This window comes from Clupea harengus, chromosome 10, assembly GCF_900700415.2.
Source record: "Clupea harengus chromosome 10, Ch_v2.0.2, whole genome shotgun sequence".
Lineage (NCBI taxonomy): Eukaryota > Metazoa > Chordata > Actinopteri > Clupeiformes > Clupeidae > Clupea > Clupea harengus.
The window spans coordinates 28082084-28099421 of NC_045161.1; the positions used below are offsets into that span (position 1 = coordinate 28082084).

At 41.9% G+C, this 17338-nt stretch overlaps 1 protein-coding gene across 25 annotated transcripts in view; it reads left to right on the plus strand.

The window, feature by feature from the left end:
• Positions 1-1268: 1268 nt before the first annotated feature.
• The window catches only part of adgrl2a (adhesion G protein-coupled receptor L2a), an 83248-nt gene continuing 67178 nt past the window's right edge, over positions 1269-17338 (plus strand). For 8 of the 25 annotated variants that reach the window (XM_031574700.2, XM_031574699.2, XM_031574701.2 and 5 more), the window contains exon 1: positions 1269-2233. The gene's annotated coding sequence lies outside the window, so the exon portion shown is untranslated. The remainder of the gene's footprint in view (positions 2234-17338) is intronic. The other 17 variants (XM_031574684.2, XM_031574688.2, XM_031574690.2 and 14 more) reach the window with 3 other exon arrangements.

A 17338-nucleotide genomic window follows, 5' to 3' on the forward strand; every position in this document is an offset into this window, starting at 1 on the left:
TATTGTGTCTGATTTCCATGATCCAGAGTTAAACTTCCCGCTGAGGATTTCACTGCACCCTCAACAAGGGTAAAAGAATATGGCCGCATGCTGTAAAAAAAAAAAAAGAAACCGGCCACCAGAAAAACAGCACACAGATGTTGTTGGTTGCCCATGCGCGGTGGTAACATGTCGCAGAATAAGCCATCTGTGATGGTACTATAGATTTGTTTTGCTCTGTCCCCTTTCATGCTTTTATAAATGAATACATGGAGTGGTTTCTAGTTTAAAGTATACAGTCATCGCTTGTTTCCACTCTTACTTGTCGACATAATGTACGACCAGCCTTTGCCCTCTTTCGGTGAAGTATCCTTCTGATTTAGTTTTGAACAGGATAAAGCACTTTCATACTTTGCTTGCAATCAGAATATTCACGTTGAGCCATAGCTGCTTTGTGTTTATAAAAGTTACCTAAAAATGTAAAATTAATTTTCTGCCATTTAGTGGAATCAAGATGTTGTCAAAATTAAGTTAAAAAAAAGTATGAATTCATGGTCAAAGGTGTTTCATTCTTTTGTTTATAAATGCATTTTATCATTGACTATTTCTAATGAGTATGGGTCACATGGAACTGTTTAATGGCACTTATGGATTGTTGGTCTCTTACTCATGGTTATACATAAGCATTTTTCTTTTTTCAGTAAATGGAGATCTGACTTTGAATGGCCATACTACATCTGTTTTCTCTTTTGTCTGGCGAAACAGAGCTATTATTATGTAAAATTATGCCTGTGGAAACAGAAGCATGGAGCACTCAGCCAGTCACCTTCACCTAGTCAATACGACTCAAATTCACGATTCCCCTTAGCGCCTCAAACCTGTGTTTTTATTGAAGACAGGTGGCAACAGGGCCTCCGTCTGATGAAAAGTTTCACGCTTCGGATCTTTAGATTAATGAAAAATTATTTGTTACGTATCAACACGTTACCAGTAATTCAGAGAGAGCGGGTGCCACATAAAAACAGTTGATACTTTTAGCATACTGTATAAAACATTTTGATATTTATCACTGACATATATTTTAACTTCCATGTCATACAATACAGTGGTCATACATCTAGAAAATACAGTTGTATTTATGCGCATGTATGACACTTCTTTTTGGTAAAAACGTTGGGTGTTTTTCCCCCCCACAGTTCTCCTATGATGGCGAGCCTGTTGTCATCTGAAGCCAACAATGACAGTACTTTTCTCCCCCCCTGTTTCTGATGTTTGCTAGTGTTACAGTAAGGGTATGTCATTGGCGGGGCTGGACTGCCACAGCACCAGAGACTGAGCCTCCACTACCCTAAGAGGGGCATGTAGTGGCTCAAATGGGGTGGAAATGGCCAATAGCGCATATATTTATAGATAATCTACTTCACATTTGTGCTCTGCTCACTGTAATCTTCTTTTGCAACAGCCGGGAGTAAAAAGTAGAGCTTTAGGCTTGCTGGACATGATAATATGTTTATGTGATTAGGGAGGTTTTTTTTTTTTTTTTGGTCTCCTGTAATTCCGAGTCAGTGAGGCATGATAGTCCATTCCGGGTTTTGAGAGCAGTCCATTCACAGACAGCCCGTTGCAGAAGCCAGTCTGCTCTCGACTCACTGCGCTAGCACTGTTTACGGGAAGCTCGTAGCGCCGTGTCTAGTCGCTCTGTGAATGCCGAGCGCAGGACCTTTTCCAAATGAGAGTTCAAACTTTGCACTCTTGAGGAACTGCATTATCATTCTAGGGACAAAGAGGACTTACATGAACAGAGAGGGAATGCTCGTTTTTCCTCTTTTGCAATTTTAAAATCAAGGCAGAGTCGCAGGACTGCAGTTGCTCGCCTATTCCTTGATCTTTTTCAGCTACTGCTCACTGTGCGATGTGCGTAACGATAGACTCCAAGGCTGAGCAGGAGTGACGAATACATGGTAAATCAGCGGCGCTGATGACTATAGACTCATAGCAGCTTGTTATGGAACTGTTTTCCCTGACATCGGGGATGTGCGAACTCAAAGAGAGAGCCGCTGCCTGATAAAGCGCTGTCTGTCCCAGAGAAGTGGAGCATGCCTCAGACCCGCAGCACGTCCCCCTATGCCGCCTGCTGTGTATTGAGCTGCAGTGGACCCCCTCTCACATGCCTGCAAGCCTTCTTCTCCCCACTTCCACCATCCAACTGATTTTTGCCACTCTTTCTGTTACCGTTACCGCATCTCTCTGAAAGGTAAGCCCTTGTTTGAACAATATTCCGTTTCACTGTCCTGTGGGACTTAGCCTCTACAAGTAGGCTTATACAGTAGGTTGGCTTCTACGCGTAACGCGTTAAATAGCCTATTAGGAGGTTACAAACTTAGTAGCCTAAGTTGAAAGAATTCGACAACTTTCTGGTTAGTTAATGCTTTGCAAGGGTAACATTGTTTTTACAAAGTCTATTACGGTGTTATTATCGTAGTCGGAGGATGTTTGTTTAATGTTATATTTTAAACAACAATCAAACAAAGTAATGACATTAGATTTGAGATGTGTATGACTCGACTACTTGGCGTAATTAAAATGTTCCATGTGGTGCCATGGCTAATTGAGAAATGGTTAATGAAAACACAACCAGATGTGGACTGATTTGGTCAGCTGTCGTAATTTTCAGTGTCAGGATGAATCGAAGCTCAGAATGTAGGTGTTTAGTTGTACGAACAACCCGAGCGTGTTAAGCACAAAAGAAAAGGTTTCGTGCAAAAGTTGTGGGTGTAATGATAATGCTTGTGAAAGTAATACTTTGCTTTAACATTAGTCTTGTATTGGGTAGCGGGTAGGTTATACCATAACGTAGTCGCGGCCTTGGCTGTCCCTGCACGGCGATAATAAGCCAAAGAAGAGATAAACATTTAACCTTAAATTGTATATTAGGCTACAAATAAAATTACACTCATAAGCCATGTAAAACTGAGAAAACATACAGAATAAACTCGAAGGCATCAGGCAAAGAAAAACAGAACTTGTCCGAACATCGCAAGTAACTTCGAGAGCTACAGAGGGTTTAAATCCTTGAAACACTCGGCACTTTGGCTGTAAAATTAGATCCTTTCACTGGCCATGCATTATTTACCAACACCCCAGCCCTCTTGTCAACCATGTGTTAACGGCGGGGAAGAGGCACATGAGCAGAATGGGCCAGCACCAGCGGCTTGGCTTGGCTTGTTTGACGACCTGACGGCTGCTCGGTGAGGCATAGAAATCGAGAGAGGATTTCATGATCAATAGGACATGCTTCCCGCCTGCCCCCTGCGCGCTCTGCTGTGCTGGTGACAACAGTGTTATCGGTGATGATTTTCTCTTAGTTTTATTCTCAAAGTGTGCATTGCTTTTAATTTACAGTAAAATTTGACACTGGCCGTGTGTGTAATGTTCCTGACGAATAACAGAGAGTATCAGGACGACCACAGTTCAAAGGGAGATACAGAGCTATTTTTTTTATTGTTTATTGTATTAGTGTATTCGGCATTTACTGCTGCTGTCTGATTTATGTAGTCTAATATAATTCATTGTGATTCAATTATTTTGAATTTAAGGGAGCGTAAATTCCCACTGCTTTGAGGTGCTGTTTAGCATTTCAAAGTGGTTTCATATCCCTCCTCAATAGGGAGAACTTCATTTCTGTCCCCCAGTAGTTTTTCACCAAGGCCAAAAGGGCGAGAGAAGCGTGATGGGATGAGGAAGAAGGTAGACTTATAGGCTGTCGCAAAGGCTTTTGTATTTGTGTGTGTGTGTGTGTGTGTGTGTGTGTCTGTGTGTGTGTGTGTATTTGCGCCCTTGTGTGTGTGTGTGTGTGTGTGTGTGAGTGTGTATTTGCGCCCTTGTGTGTGTGTGTATTTGTGCCCTTGTGTGTGTGTGTGTGTGTGTGTGTGTGTGTGGATGTGCATGCATTTGCGCCCTTGTGTGTTTGCGTCTATGTTGCTCTGTATGTGTGTGTGTGAAATCCCATCCCTGATTTTGATGACCAGTCTGCTTTAGTATGGTCTGTTTCTCACACACAACTGACCCAAGTCCCTGACAGTCGCTGACTGAGTCCCTGACCGTTTTGTTTTCCAGAAAGTAGTTGTAGTTTTAAAGCAGCACGCACACAGCTGCACAAAAGAATCAAAAAATAAAATGTGTGCTATGTGCTATGGTGGCGGCAATACAGATTTCTGTTGAAATGGCATTTGTTGCACAACATGTCGAATCAGTTGTACCACAGACAATTTTCAGTTACATTGTCTGAGCCCCATCCCTTTGTTGAGTTGAAGCTACCTCCAGCTGATGTGCTCAGTCTTGCTCACATTTATTTGTTGATTCAGATGCTAACTTTTTGTGACAAGGAGGAAGTGAGTGAGAGAGGGGGGGGGTACAGAGAGAGAGAGAGAGAGAGAGAGAGAGAGAGAGAGAGAGAAAGAGAGCGAGCGTCAGAGCCTCTATTCTGAAAGAACTGCAGCTGTTGTTTGTGCGGGAATGATAGGATTTCTCATCCTCCTTTCCTTTACTTCTTTTGCCGGCCCTTTGCCTCTGTTCCGCGCGAAGAAGCAAAGTTTACATGTTCCTGATTTTCAGAGTATTTTGAAGTTTTGTATAAAGTATTGCTTTGAGAAAAGGATGGTCATACGGCACATTTGAAATGGAATCAATCGATACAGTTGAATATCTCGTGTATTGGGGTCAGCCTGGATTAGTACTGCGTGCCAAATGTGCTCCCTTTAAAACAATATCGAACTATTTTAGTTTTATTTGCGTGACGCTGGAAACTAGGGCAGATTTCTGTTATATGAATTTGGGTGGTGCTCTGTGTGCCTCTCATACTTACCCCTGAGCATTAAAACTCTAGAGCCCTACAACCCTAGAGTCAACCTTCAAAATACTTTATATTGAATACAGTCCCCTCACACTTCTCTAACCTCTTCAGTAGGCTAAATACAAATATTTGCTTCCCAAAAAAAAAAAGTGCCAAGAAACGCTCACGCCAGACCAAAGAACACACAGCCGCCATAATAGGGTGGCGGCACCACTCAAAAGTGGAACAAGTTTATGGGACAAATTTATAAACTTTTTCATTTATAAACCCAATCCATGTCTTTTTCATTTGTTCAAAATCATGCTATACCAGCAATTCATCTGCTCATCTTCACAGGGAATAAACAAGGTAAACAAGCTGTAAAAACCTGTCATGCTGCACTGCCTCAGCATTGGGGTGGGGGTGGGGGGGGCATGGGTTGCTGTGATCAGTTAAACATGCCGAAGCCTGGGTGTTTCCGCCCTGCAATTTGGGGGAAATATTAGTTTCCATCATCATCCTCTGCCATGTGACGCAATCATGCATCTCTCGCCTGCTCACTTGGCACATCAATATTGCGGCTAATTATCTCCAGAGATGACTTTCTCTAAATAAGAGAAGGGTGAAGGACTTGAAGAAGGAAACACATTCTTCAACCATTTATATTCACAATTACCCTAACTAATTTGCTATAACTATCACATAGTAATCATGAGCAACAACAGCAATAATAATAATAATAATAATAATGATAATAATCTAAATAACAGCAACAATAACAACAACATCAATAATAAAAGTGATAATAATAATAATAATAATAATAATAATAATAAATACAATGATGATGTTGATGATGGTGATAATAAAAATAGCAATAATAATAATAATAATAATGAAGGACAAAAGGTTGAGAAGTTATCATTTTTATTAATGTTATTATTAATGTTATTATTATGATTATTATTATTAGTCAAATAAAGAGTATGTTTTTACTCAAAACACAGACACACACACACAGTTGTAGATGAGACGTGTCTTATCAGGACACTGCTAAATAAGTAAGTCTGGGAAAATATTCAATTTCTGGGTCAGTGGTAAAAGTCGGGGAGGCCAAGCCTTGAGCAAACATTGGTTATTGTGCTTGAGTCTTGGCTGTTCACAGAAAGAAGACTCTGGCCAAGAGAAAAGATCTGCAGACATCTGCAAGGGACAGAGTTTGGCCTTGAGATTAGAAGCAAACACATCACATCCAAACTTAAAAGTGCCATTTTAAACAAGAAAGACCTGTCGTTTGGATGGGGTCTGGAGCAGTGTGTGAATTATATGACGACGTTTGGGATTGGGCTGTGTGTGTGTGTGTGTGTGTGTGTCTGTGTGTGTGTGTGTGTGTGTGTGTGTGTGTGTGTGTGTGTGTGTGTGTGTGTGTGTGTGTGTGTGTGTGTGTGTGTGTGTGTGTGTAGGGGTGGTGGTGGGGCGGTGACTGGAGCTATTTTTTTTCTTCCCCAACAGATTGGGATTGGGGTGTGTGTGTGTGTGTGCTTGTGTGTGTGTGTGTGCGTGTGTGTGTGTGTGTGTGTAGGGGTGGTGGTGAGGCGGTGACTGGAGCTCTTTTTTTTCTTTCCCTCAGTTATATTTTTCTTATGAGGTATCAGGATTGTATTTATTTAATTAATAATTTTATTTTTACTCTCTTTGGTGGCGGTGGTGTGTGTGTGTGTGTGTGTGGGGGGGGGGAGGGGGTTCAAGCCTTATTTTGGTAAGGGGGGGGAGTCAGACCCTCTCAAAACCCTCTTGTAATTCACTCCCTGGGTTGGGTGGTGGGTGGGTTATTGGGGCACAGAAAGACATTGATGAGCAATTGTTTGTTGAAGGCGATAACGATAATGATGAAAACGATAAACAATTCTATATACAGTTAAACTCAATATATGCAAAATGCAATGTTTTTCAGTCTTGCTAGGAAAACACATGTGTTATACATTTCTACATATAATAGACATTTCAGTTATTTTAGTTGTTTCGTAGGTCATAGGCTACCTGAGGTTGCATTCACTTGATTTATTTCATAATTCTATGCTTCATGTCTTCAGCATATTTAAGGAAGTCACTCTCAGTGAGTGCATACAAAGGCCATTTAAAACATAGAATTTTATCAGCCACATTGTGAACATCGCTTTATGGACTAGTCTGAGGACACTGTTATATCTTCAGTTTACCATTAGTTCAAAAAAAGCCGAACAATATATTTCCATTTCCATGATATAGTCCCACTGAGGTGTGCTTAGGTTCAGGGTTAGAAATTTCTGTGGAGACGACGGGGACACTTACAGCAACATTTATTTTTTTCTTTCTGGGGGCATTCATCAGACAGAGTGTGCATTCAGGACTATAACCCTAGCGACCTTCATTTGAGTTAGCGGCTCCATCCATTTGCTACTTATTTTAAATACGAGTATGTTTAGGATAAACATATATTTGAAATAGTACTGTGGCAGTAACACCATATAAATCACTGGGTTGTTGAGTATAGTGTAGAAGACTACCTGTGTGAAGAACATGAAGGATACCTGCGTGATGTGGTGAGACGGCTTTCTATTGACAGAGATGCGTTATACGGTCTATAAACCACTGATGTAAAAGACTACCCTGCAGATTTTCATCTTGACCACAGCCAGAGCTTGCAACCACAGGGCAATTGGCATTACAGTACCTGCTGTTGGCCTAGCCCGCTCCTCCTGTAGTCACAACACTGTACTAATAATGTGGAAGAGAGACATTTTCTCCAATTTTCGCCCGAGTGATGTGTCTCCTTCTCTAGATGACCGTAACAATCCTGAAAGTGATAGAAAAACGTGGGCCTTGACAAGGGGAACTTCACAGTAGAAAGTGGTTTCTTTTATAAACTGGTGATTTTTTTTTTTAATGCACAGACAGACAGACAGACAGACAGACAGACAGACACACACACACACACACACATACACACACACAAACACACACACACACACACACACAGAATAACAACAACAAAAACATGCCGTAAACAGATGTTCATAATTCATGGCTTGCAATGCTTACTCCCTTTAAACAGTCACAGCAGATTACTAAGTCTATGGCCAGTCAGACTTGCCATCCCTCCATTTCTGATTGCAATGCACAACACTCACTCACTCCCTCACGTACAGTATTTGTCCTCTTTTCTATGGTTGGCTGCGATCAGTGTCTTATGGTATTTTTCCAACTCTTCACCTCAGGGGACGCGATATAGAGTATTGGCTAAACTGACAAGAGTGCCTCTTAACACCAATTCCTTCAAAAGAAAGTCCAGAAAGCCTTGGGGATAGCAAAGACCAGTCATAGAAATGGTCTTGTTCAAAGCCTGTAAAATTGACTTTGCTTTCTCTGATAACTATTTTATTCCTCCGTAGGTTTCAAAGGTTCTCGTCCATTTGTTTATTTATTTTAATTTTATTATTTATCATTTATTTTCTTTTATCATTTTATGAGCTTGACTCAAGAGGATCAGTGCGCGAGGAGAATTGAATGCATTCCACTCACTCTGGATACAGGATGCTGGTTCATTACCCAAGTTTCTGTTCGTAAATTCGGAGGTTGAGCTGAATTAAATGTTATCCCTTTTTTGTGTTTTTGTGTTTGGTCTGAGGCGCTCTGCACAGCAGTCTGGTGCGCCGCGCAGACAGGTGTGTGTTTTGTTTTTCCATCATGTTGGAATCAAGGATTTCAACTATTTACGCAATTACCTTCACCAAATCCACATTAATCTCACAACGAGATAATCTTCTGTTGTTTGGGCTCTGTGCTTGCAGTTCTCAAGGAAGGGTTCTCGTCGAGAAACCTTTGAAAAGACACTCTTTTGAAGATAACATGTTTTTTTTTCAAAGCAGATTTTCTCCATCAGTAAGAGCTGGTTTTGTCATGGTAATTGACCTGCTCACGTCATAAAACTGGTATGTGAGTTTTCCGTCAGTTTCAGTCAGTTTTACACCGACTGCGTGATTATTTTCAGCAGTCAGTGTGTAATAGATCGACTGTAAGTCCACCGTTCATTTACAGCAACCTGGCAGCCCTGACACGGTCTGAGCCGTGGGATCCAGCTTACTGTTCTAGGTGTCAACCTTTCAGGATTTTTCCTTTAAAAGGGGTTCGTCAATGTAGTTGCTCGGAACGAGATTGCAAAAATGCGCAAAGCCTATTATTGGAGCGTGCTTCATATCTAGACTGTTCAGTGAACAGCAGAGGCAACTGCTGTGCCTGCCTCCCTGCTGAGGGTGGCAGAAGATGATAACCTTGCCTCTAATTCTTACATCAGAAATATTTTAGCTCTGCCAGACGCTGGCTGTCAGGACACCGTACTTGTTCCCTTTAAAATGTAGTCTGTCCTCCTGAAATTGAGTGTTATCTGTCCTTGTCCTTCCCTGGCAGAGCGCACACAATGCTTTAAATGTATGAAAATATATCAAGCAACACCGTTCCCTTCATGTAGACACCGCATTGCTCGCGGCGCACCTTAGAGGCAGCCATCAGAGGTTCGGTAGGAGCACTTTGGACACTCCGTGAAATAAGCCTCATTGCAGCGCATTACATTTGGAAAGAGTAGTCCTGTTGCTGAACAAAGAGCAGGCTTCCGGCCGGGCAGGGCATGCCATTAGGTACAGGGTTGCGCGCAGTGATCTACGTTTGCATCACAATCGCTCCGAAAGGCCTTGTGGTTAACACATGTTAATGAAAACGTAACGATCCGAGCACAGCCAAGGCCTAGGAAGAGCACTCGGGATCTCCGGACCTATGGAGCTTGGGAATGTGAATCGGTACACACAGTGAAACTGGATCTAATTGGAAGGCTAATAAAGCCCTTCTCTTTGTGTCTCTGCCTCTCTCTAGTAAAGACGACTGTTTGGAGCACACACTGCATGCATTGTTCTTAGCATACATACATAGATTTAATGTAGTGTTTACCAGTTGCTGTATTTGAGTTTGCTAATAATCCTGAAATTGTGTGACCAGCCTGACTATTGGGCTAAGATCACTGCTGATCAGGGAATTTTTGCTGGTCTTATTCAGTTAAGGCATGTCATTCATTTTAAATCGACAGTGTTTTCAAGCACAGTAGTTTTTAGCCTCTGTGTTTAATATCTTAATTTTTCCATCTTTGTGTTTGTCTTTTTTATCCTGTGTGTAAATACTCTGAGAGGCCATGTAAATTACTGAAAACATTGGATATTTAGGCCATAGTTGTGCATCTGTATAGTCCGTTATGCGAAAGCGGGGCCTAGGAATGAACTATGTTAGACAATAACATTTCCCTGCGTTTCCCAACCCACCTTGTTTATATCTCCCCTGCCTTGTGTTCTCCTCTCTGATCTCGAGATCCTCTGATGTGAGTGCTGTCTGTCTGTCTTGCTGGTCACAGTCTGGTGTGGGGGTATGGTGGTGGTGGGGAGGGGGGTATGATGGGGGGGGGGGGGGGGTTGAGGGATGGTGCCCAGCGACAGGACGTGTGTAGAGGGTGTGGCAGGAGGATGCACCCTTTGTGTGCCCTAGTACACCCAGTCAAATGAAGGTGCCCCCCCTCACCAACACACACACACACACACACACACACACACACACACACACACACACACACACACACACCACACCATCACACACTCATAATAACAGAGCACAGACTGCTTGGAACCTCTGTTACAATTTGTTTGTACTGATATTGCATTAAGATTGATTTTGTAGGTATCTGATATAATTATACGATTTAGCAAACATGGTTATTCGTTAGCATGGGTGTTCATGAGGATTTGTTGTTGACAGTGCATGTTGAGGGAGACTCCGGCTTCTGTCTGTGTAGTCACTCTGTCTCCTGTGTTGGTTTGTGGCGCTGCAAAAACGAGTTGTTTACATCGCAATCTGCCATCTCCCATCCTTGGGTGAAAATTGGCGCTGAAAACTTGTGCCAGAAACCAGAAATTTGATATGCAATGGATAGAATCTCCAGTTTATTTCTGCCGCGTGTGACGAAATGTTTATTCCGTGCAAAACTACACTTTTGTATTCTTGTGCTTTTGGTGCTCAAACTATCAATCTGATAGTTTAGATACTCATGTGGAAACTGCAAGTTTGCGTTTTGCTCATGCCTGGGGTTGGAAATAGTCTATGTGGCTTGCATTCATTAGCTCTGCTTGTCCTTTTGGTACACAAAGGCTTAATTAGTTAGTCACAAAAGTGGTCGAAGGGAATGGTTTAACACACTGCTCACACTGCATGGCACCTTTTGTAGTTGGAAATATCATCCTTTTTACAGGGTGATTGGAGAATATGCCAGTCTCCTATTCATGCAAGATGATTTTTTTTTGCCCCTGACAGTTTTTGAATACACCATTTTCTGGACATTTTTTTTGTGCCGTCCAATTAATGTTTTGTGTTGCCTGCCTCTATCTTCAAAAATAATAATCCTCTTGAATAATGCCTCACGATCACGGTGAATTATTTATGATCAGGTCCTTAACAGAGGGATGGAGGAAGGCTTTTTACAGACTCTGCAGCTCGTCTGTGAGAAATATGATGTTGGAGCCCACTGGAGCAATTAAATGCAGGATTCCATGTAATAGTTGGCTTCAGATAAAAAGTACATTTATTTGTATTTATTTATACTTGACTGGGGTTAAATCACTGTTGGTCAATGTAGAAGTCTATTAATTTCTCAATCGGTAGAGATGGTCCAGATTAAGGGTGAGAATGGATATTTTGACCGCCCTGCAGTAAAGATGCTCCCCTTCTGCACTCTGTTGATTTACTCCAGTTGACAGATGAGTCCGACTTCACTCCGACCACCCCCTCCACCCTCCCATTTTCACACACGGGCTCTGAGCATGTGCTCGGCTGGTTTTGACAGGAACATGGCCTTTATTGCAGCGGAGTGAATTAAATATTGATGTATTTTGTTGAAATTGAGATGATGAGCTTAAGGGACCTTTGAGGGAATTCAGCAAGCGCCCCCTGTTTTTTTATTCACCAAAGGCTGCCGAGTCGGAGAGCGAGGCCGCTAAAGTGTCGGGTCAAATCCACTCCCTTGCCTGCCAGCCTGCCGCTGTCTATCTGTCTGTCTGCAAATCCTGATTTTTGACTCCTCACCTCAGCGTGTCTGTCAGCACTTCACGGAGGGAATTGTGAGGCTTTGTGAGACATTGTCACCACCCCTTAAGAGGTGCAGGACAACTTCCCTAGAATGGATTCCATGCAGTCAAGTCTCAAAAAAATGTAAAACTTAAAAAAAATACATACAAAAGAAAAAAAATATATATATATTCATGTGTATTATTATAACGTAACACAGGTGTTATCTGATTTATTTTAGAAAGGAAAAATAAAGAGAGTTGTAGAAGACAGGCAGGCACTATCTTGAGAGATACCTGTATAGTGGTGGTGGTGCTAGGATTCTCTCAACCTTTATATTTATCTCGTGGTATTGATGTCAGCTTATTAAGGCTTTAGACGAGGAGCATCCGGTGGTGCTACCATTTAACAGCTGCGGGAGAATTACCCTTATCGTGCGTCAGCTGAAAAGAGGAGTTTTCGCTATCAGTAAATGGAAATGACATTTTCAAATTTTGCTCAAGACACTCCACTTCAGTCTCCGTGGAGCATCAATACGCCGGTTAATGAGGTGTGGAACCTGCACTAAAACTTTCGTGCCTTCACCAGAAATGGAGACCATGAACCTTGTTTAGGGTCGGATATCATAACCAGTGAATGTTCATTCGGGGTTTTTGCAACAGTGCGGAGGTTTTAGGCGTGCAGATTACTTATTGTGAGAGACGAATAAAGGATGCAAAAAAGACTTTATAAATGTTTCCCATTTACCCAACTGTTTTCATTCGTCACTCACAGCATTCACGCTGTATATGTGCGAGTTCAAAGCAGCAGCCCGTTAATAATTGAAAGATGCACCCCAGTGCTAACATTTCCGAGCTGTTCAGTTCTATGCTAATCATTCAGACTTCCCCGTGGTGATAGGCACTTATTCCAATCTGGAGCACAAGGTTTGACCAAAACCTTAATATCACACCTTTTCCCTTAAATGACATGGCAAAAATCCCACCAGGTGACGTACGAGTTTCCTCTCTATATTACTAAAGTTACTATAGCAACACATTTGTGAACATTGACACAAAAAATACACACTTTTTTTTTTGATCAGACCAAATCAAGAAAAAAACGTTGGGGTAAATGTGGCCAGAGTCGCTTTTTATGACCTCTTCTTTTAATACACCTCATATTGATCCTTTTATGTAACTGTTGACCTCATCATAATACTTTACGAATAAGGGGCATACACAGCACACCTGGCTTCTGGTTTGGGATTTTAAAATGAAGGCTTGCCATGTCAAAAGGGAAAGGATATTAGATTTCAACTGTAAGATACCATGTAAAAAAAAAAGTAAAAAAAACATTGTGGCTTGTGCATCAGTCATTTAACTGAAATCAAAGGTATTGATTGTTACATCTGGTGTACTCCTGTGCTAAATAGCAATGGCAATAGGTGAGGCATTTTTAACCATACAATGAAGGCTGGCTGGAAAAAAAGAAGGTGCTCTGTTAATATTTCATAAATGCAGTATGTAGTATTGACTTAAATTGATTGCGGCATTAGCACAGTCAATATGAAATTTCACTCTTTTTCACACATATATGTTCTGAAATTCTAACAGCCTTACAGTAGCACAGTCGGTATGTAAGGCGAGAGTAACACAAGGTTGTGGGATTGGCTCTCTGAGGATGCGTACACACATAGCACGTAAATCTGTTCTAATTTGCATGCCGTGTGAAGCACTTGCTAAATAAATAAAAATGTATCTCTCAGATGTGAGCTAGCTGGAGCTATATACTGTATATCATATGTATGTTGGTGTGAACAGACATCATATTACTGCCAGGAGAGGCTGTGATGTAGCTAGTTGTAATTCTCTCAGTCCTGTTCAGACCCAATTGAGAATGCATTGAAGTAAAATCAGTCACACTTGCCCAGAAGGAAAGAGACCATGCCAAGTGTTCCTAGAGCCAAGAGCACATGTACAGAACAAGAGAACATGTACAGAACAAGAGAACATGTACAGAACAAGTAGGGCGTCGGGAAGCCTTGTTTCATCATTTGTCACCACGACAAGCGCATTTCAAACAGGGTGTTTGTTGAAAACCCAGACCTGGTGTTCTTTCTGAGAAATTCCACTCATCATCGCTGACCGGGTAAAATGTAACATGCCGTTTGCACACCAATGGGCGGTGAATCCTGCTTGATTTCTATTCCCACACAGAAAACTAGAAGCGGAGCCTGATCAGGTCAGTAGCGTAGGCTCTTTTCACGTCCTCGTCTGCGCTACCTGCGGCTTCGCGTCCACATTTCACTTTCCCTTGATTTCTAATCACCTGTCTGCTCTGCCTGTTTCATCATCTGTGGAATCACGCCCGCATACTCTGATTACCTGTCTAGACTATAAACACTCTTCAACTTAGCAGACACTTTTCAGGAGTGCTGCAGCTGCCTTGCTGGGCCTGCATTGTTAGTTACTTCTCATGTTCTCAGTTGTGTGCCAATCTTGATCCAGTATCCTGCGGTGCGGCTTTCAGAGTTTGTGTTTCCTGAAAGTAAAAACTCTTGCGCAGTTGCTTCCAATCTACCTGTGTCACCGGAGTCTTGTTTTTGTTTGTGTCTGTGTGACAGACATCATTTTTTTATTTTTTTTATTTAAATTATTCAACATTAAAGCTACAGTCTGTAAGATTGGCTGCCTATTGGCCTAGTCTTGATCAATTCAATCCTCTTCTCCATTTACTCCCTCTTCCTGCCTCAGCATGCCCTATGTCTAAGAGTCTGAGTGACATACTAGAGGCCCAATCCCTGACTTCTCTGAGCTTCACTGAGCCGCTGATTGGTTAAAGGCACCTGAGACTCTCTGAGAATCTTTAGAGGAGAATATGTACATAATGCTGCCTAGGCTGTTTAATAAGTTTGACCTGCAGAATTCTGGGGGGAATATACGTTTCTACGTTAAGATATGTGTGTGAGCGCATTCAAACATTTTAACACATAAAAAAACACACGTACTCCAAGTTTGTAATGGTGAACTGACCGGAGCCATAGTAGGTCAACTGCTGGAAGAACTGGTGCAACAGTGAACTTGTCTATGTAAAACATTTGGCCATAACACACAGCCGGATCATAGCAGCACAAGCACTGACAGTCCTTCTGAAACTAATACGGTTACTGTAGTGCTGGTGATGAAAAAAGAAAAATTCTGTTAATGGAAATGTTAATTGCTAATCACTGGGAATGTCAGATAATAGCTGATGGAATAATTACACCAGAATAACAGTAGAAAGCTCAAATATCAGGCATGAGATCAGGTCGTTTATTGTTCTATGCTGCTGCTACCTCATATTGTGGGTTCTGTGAAGACTGTTTTTTTTATCAGGATAAATACCCTTCAGTAACTCAGTATATTCAGTAATGCTGTTTCATTGAGTAGCAATAGGGCTATATCAAAGAGGGCAGCTCAGATCGATAAATAGAGCGACCAGTAAATACAGCTGATGAGAAGCAGCATATGTGTATATGACACCAGCTGGGGGGGCCAGCAAGGGGGGCCTCTCTGGAGTGTGTACATTCACTGCGAGACAGGCTATTGCTATTTGAAACGACAGCCCGAGTCATATTCCTTGGTCCTTTATAGCGAAGCTGGCATTTATGTATTTTGATGCAGAGAAAGGACTTCACCTTCTCACATCGAGCTGCACCACTGCAGAGGAAGCTTTGTTTCACTGCTCAAAGAGCTGCGCGTTCTTAAAAAAGGAGTCACACTGCGCACACATACACCCTTTCCTCTCTTTCCTGCTCTTTTTTTATTGATTCTAGAGCATGGGGTGAACACCGTGTCTCTCTCCTCTCTAAGAACAGGAGAAGTGACCTGGAAACCTGGGTGTGTTAGCCGTGGTCTGCCTGAGCCCCCTCTCTGGGCAGGGTTTGGAAGGGCGGTGTGTGTGTGTGTGTGCATGCGTGTGTGTGTGTGTGCGTGCGTGTGTGTGCGTGCGTGTGTGTGACTGTGTGTGTGTGTGTGTGTGTGTGTGTGTGTGTGCATGTGTGTGTGCATGTGTGTGTGCGTGTGTGTGTGTGTGCGTGTGCGTGCACTTGCTTGCTCGCCGCAACGGCTGCACTCACTCACGCCGTTGCCGTGGTCACCGTGTAGGTGTCGGTCGCTCGGCTATATTTCTCTCCCTCGGCCAGTGGTGGGTAAGCAGCGGATCCCCCCCCACGACTGACTCAATGGGACATGATTCATGTGATCACTGACCCAGTCCTTCATCGCAGGAGTAAAGATTTTCTGATTGCTCACAGAATCACTGGCTCTCTGCTAGCCCTTTGAAGTCATGCGCTTTTCTTTTCTTTTCTTGTCTTGTCTTTTCCTTTTTTTTAAAGAAAACTCTCTGTTCAGTCTCACAGATATATTGCATTTATTGAGTGGTCAATACTGTGCCCTGTGCTTGATTCAAGACTCAATTCTTTATGTTAAGACTTGAAACACATTCGTTAATTAATTTTTCAAAAGATATAATTTTTTGTTGCTAACATTTTGCCCCAGGTCACATAATTGTACTGTATATGTGGTTTTATAGCAATCCAAACTCGGGGTCCTTCATGCAGTGCCATAAAAGCTTGGGGGTTAATTCACAGGTCAAGCAAGACTGGCAGGCTGTCAATTGTGCATTGTGCTCATTCAAGCTCCCCCCTCCCATTCTCCGAGTCCCATTCTCTTATTCTGAAGTCTGTTTTCCATGCTTTCCCATTAGAGAATGGCCCACAAATGCCATTCTTCTCTGGTGACCTCCACACCAGCTTTAAACGACACAACTCAGCTTTGTTAAGAGACTTCGACATTCTTTTAAATTTGTCTCTCGGTTCCTTTTGTCGCATTCACAGACTCCCCTAATCTTCTTTCTGCACTGTAATGGCTGTCTTCCTTATTAAGTACTTGTCATTTTGGAAGAGTGCAAGAGATGCACACGGCAAGTCTTCCTTGAAATGTTTTATCGCAAATATCTTATTATTGTTATTAGATTATTAAACATTTGAAGGTCTGATTATTGTTATTAGATTATTAAACATTTGAAGACCCTGTTTCTTTTGTGACCACCTTCATATATTATCTGCTTCATGATGACTGTTTCTTTTAAACACGTTTCTTTTGTTTAAGTCTCCAGTTATAATATGTGTCTTGTGTCCCTTAATCGATATTATGTCTTTTATCTCAATTCTCTATTCTTAAACTCTAAACTCTAAATTCCAAACTCTAAACTCTAAATGCTAAATTCTGTATTTAATTGGCACACTATGTTTGAAGCTTTAGCGATATTATTTTTGTTACTGTGCAAAGCGTATAGACTAGTTCAGAAGACACTTGCCGTTGTTGTTGTCAACCCACATTAGAACCTGTAAAACTATCCTCATCAGCTCAT